Source organism: Cynocephalus volans, chromosome 8 (genome assembly GCF_027409185.1).
Source record: "Cynocephalus volans isolate mCynVol1 chromosome 8, mCynVol1.pri, whole genome shotgun sequence".
Taxonomy (NCBI): Eukaryota; Metazoa; Chordata; class Mammalia; order Dermoptera; family Cynocephalidae; genus Cynocephalus; species Cynocephalus volans.
In genome coordinates, this window is record NC_084467.1 from 1,354,104 (window position 1) to 1,357,910 (window position 3,807).

A 3,807-nucleotide genomic window follows, 5' to 3' on the forward strand; every position below is an offset into this window, starting at 1 on the left:
CAGGGCTTGGGGAAGGAGGGAAGGGCTGCAGGAGCGTGCCTTTACATGACAGGGAAACTGAGGCACCGAGACAGGGAGGACCACCCCAGGGCCAGGTGGTCAGGGTCAGCGGTGCAGCCACGTGCAATGCAGGGGCTGAGCGGAGGAGGATCTCGGGCACCCTCCTCTGGGATCTCAGTGTGGGGCCTGAGGCCCATCTCCCCAGCGGGGTTGTGGCTGCAGTCCGTCTGTCTAGGACCAGCGCTGGAGCTGGCTGAGCCCTGGAAAGCTGGAGCCGCCACCTCCGCACAGCAGGCTTGGTGGCCTCTGTCTGCTGTCCCGTCCACTCCTTGCTCACACTTGTCCTGCTGGGTGCTGGGTCTCAGCCGTGCAGGGATGGAGCAGCAAGCGGCACCTTGAGGTCCCTGCCTCAGTAGTGCCCTGGGGTGCAGGGATCCAAGGGCCTAGAAGGAGTAACTCGGGTCACAGACCCAGCAGGGGTGCCGCTGGTGTGTGCGGGCGTGGTGCAAGACGAGGGCCCAGCCTCCACCCCACTGAGCCCTCACTGACAGGGGCTGCCTGGGGGGCGGGGTAGGCTGCGGCCAGGCGCAGCAGCTCCACTCCCACCTGAGCCCCTGAAGGGCCACCTGTCAGGTTCCTGGCTCTGGCCCTGTAGGAGGAGCTGGCAGCCGCATGTGTGTGGACCATGGCTGGGTCTGGGGCCTCCTGGGGTCCACTGGGGCAATGCGTGTCCAGGCTGGGGCAGGAAGGGTAAGTGCACGAGGGCTCTGGCAGTGGAGGGAGTTGGGGTGGGGCAACCCCCTGAGTCCCCACCATGACCTTGTTGGAGGGGGACACCCTCTGACCTCCAGGAGTTGGCCGTCAGGTGGGTCTGCTCTTGGCAGCACCTGGGAAGGGTGTTTTCTCAGTCCCTGGACCTGGGCCCTGAGTGTGACTCAGGGAGTCCAGGGTGGGCCTGCTGGGTGGCCCTGTGTGGATGGGTGGAGGTCGGCTGGCACTGCCCGCCTTGTGGCTTTGAGGAGCTGGGGGAAGGGGTGTTCCTCACCCCCAGCGTGGACTTGGCTCTTCTGTGTGCTGCTGCCTGTCCCTCTGTCAGGACTAGGGCTGGTGGCAGCTGAGATGGAAGTGGGGGGTGGGAGCTGAGCCCATGGTAGAAGAGAGGGGGCTTGCACCTCCTGGTTTGGGATGGCTGAGCCATCAGCATCTCGGGAGTCCAAGCCCCCAGTTGTACTCCCAGGGCCAGGCACTCCCCTGCAATGTCTTGTGGCCTGAGGCTCCCCTGGCTCCACTCAGTGGCTGCAGTTCTGTGTCCACCTGTCTCTTGCAGTGTCAGAGGTGGAGCGGGGGGGTCACCTTGGTCCTCAGGGCAGTGGAGGGGTCACCTGCAGAGCCCTGCATTGAGGTGGATTAGCTGGGCCTGCATCTGCCTGGTCAGCGGAGGATTACGGCCGGGGGCAGCTGAGGAGCGGTCAGGGAGTCCAGGCTGCAGGCACTCGGGCCCTGCACTGGGAGGGGCTGGAACCAGGCTCACTCAACCTGTACCCCCTCCCAGAACCCCTGCCCAGGCAGATGGGGCACCCAAGCCCCCCGCCAGCTGATGGCTGAGAGCTCAAGGGCAGGGCTGGCCAGCCCTGGGGGCTCTGAGGAGATGGTGGGAGGCAGGAACGCCCCCAGGCTGGGGCTAGACCCGGGGTGGGGACACAGCAGGTGTGTCCAGGGACAGGGAGGCTGCTGAAGGCAGTGGAGGAGAGTTCATCTTGCTGGGCCCAGGAGCCCGTGGACCCGTGGCATGGTGCCACGGAGGAGCATCGTGTGGGATGGGGTGGCAGCGTTACCCATGCCCACGGAGAAGGGGTGCGTGGCCCTGGACACAGAGGGTGCGGGCCATCCTGTCTCATCCAGCCTTGGGGTCCTTGATGGCCCCTGCGTCCCCAGTGCTTGAACCTGCCTCCTGGTCTCAGCCCTGTCCTGATGCTCTGTTGGGCTTCCGGGCCCCACCCCCACGGGTGGGCACACTGTCAGGGGCTCCTGAGGACTCCCAGGACTCTTGCCCCTTTCCTGTCCCAGCAGCTACTGGCTCCTTAATCCAATTCTGCTGCACAAAACGGGGCCGTTTGCTGACACCCTCCAGTGAACAAACGAGCCAAGGCCTCCATGACCAAGGCTCCTAGTGGGCTCTGGGGTTTGGCTTTAGTGGATTGTGTTGGACCCGGCCGGGCAGGGTCAGCCTCAGATGCCTCTCGCTATCTCCTCATGGCCTGCACCCCCCCATCCATGGACCCTGGTGGCTATGCCAGCCTGCCAGGCCCTGGCACCTCCACGTCCTGTGCTCTGTGGCCCCGGCTCCTCTCTGTGCGAGAGAAGTGTGACTGTCCTGAGTGCTTTCAACAGTCTCTCTGGAGCCAGTGCAGCCTGGGGAAGGCGGTCACTCCTCCTGGGCACAGGAGGAAACAGGCTGCCGGCGTTCACACGAGGCCTGCCCCTCCATGGTGCCCACAGTTTCCCCTGGGCCCCTGCTGTCCCTGCAGAGTCTGGGCAGGGTCGACCGGGGACTGTGGGCTTGGCTGGGCAACGAGTCCCCCATCTCTGTTGCTCCGCACTCCCCAGGGCTGCTCTGGTTGGTGTGGCCTCCACTGGGCCCCGCAGCCAGCTGGCTGCTGGGTGGGTAGGCAGGTCCTTGCTGGGCCCGGCCCCCTCCCCAGGTCAGGTGGCCTTCCTGAGGGGCTCCCCATCCAGCCTCCCAGGCAAGACGCAGTGATGAGTGCGGCCTGGGCTATGGGCCACCTTCATGGTGCTGGCCCTTGGTGGGTGGTGGGGAAAGGTCAGGCTGGGGGCTGGGCCTTGGGACTGAGCTGCACAGTGCAGGGGCCTGGGCTGGGGGAGGGCGGCAGGGAGCTCTGGACCTGGGCTCAGGGGACACGGCCTCCGGCCCGTGCTGGGAGTTGCAGCTGAAAGGGGCCCAAGTGCCCTGGGTCCAGCCTGGCTCGGCTTCTGCGTCCAGCGGGGCTGGAGCTGGCCTGGGGGCGAGATGCTGCTGCTGCCACCACCCCAGCTCCAGGCCCACGTGCACCTGGACTGTGGGGATCCACTTGGAGGTCCCTGTAAGTAGCAGGGGTCTGTGAGGGTGACAGCAGGGGCTTCTGGGGCCCAGGCTCAGACGGACACCAGCCTTGGGCATCCAGCATGGGCAGGATGGTGGGGACCAACCCCACGCACGGCAGGAGGGATGTACCCTGGGGGTGATCCCGTGAACTCCCTCAATCCCAGGCCCTGCAGCCGTGTTCCTTGGGTCCCCAGGAGGGGCTGCATGACTCTCCTGATGTCATACCTCAGTCCCAAACATGGGTCTGGCAGCCTGGGGCCTCGGATGACACTGCTGCCTTCCGGGTCCCCTCCTGGTCCCCAGCTGGGAGTTCCCTTGGCCTAAATCCTCTGGCCAGCTGGGCTGGATGCTGCTTGGATTAGCACAGGGGATTGGCCGAGGCTCAGGCCGGGCGGAGGCTCTGTACCTCCCCACAGCCCCGGGACAGGGCTTCTTCAGGATGTCTCGGTGGCCCTCGAGGGTGGGTAGGCTGGCTGGGGGCTGACTGGGACAGCCGCTGACGATCGGGCCAATGCCAGTGGGGCCTGGGAGCAGCCCTGAGGGGGCTTCAGGGGGCTCCGACAGTGGGGAGGAAGAGGCGGAAGAGAGAGGGAAGGGCCCGTGGAGCCCCATGCCTGATAGCGCCTCCGCCTGACCTGCCGCTGGGGGGCTGCGGCACCGGCCCTCCCTGGCCTCCGTGAGCGAGCTCCAGCCTCCGCCCAGCC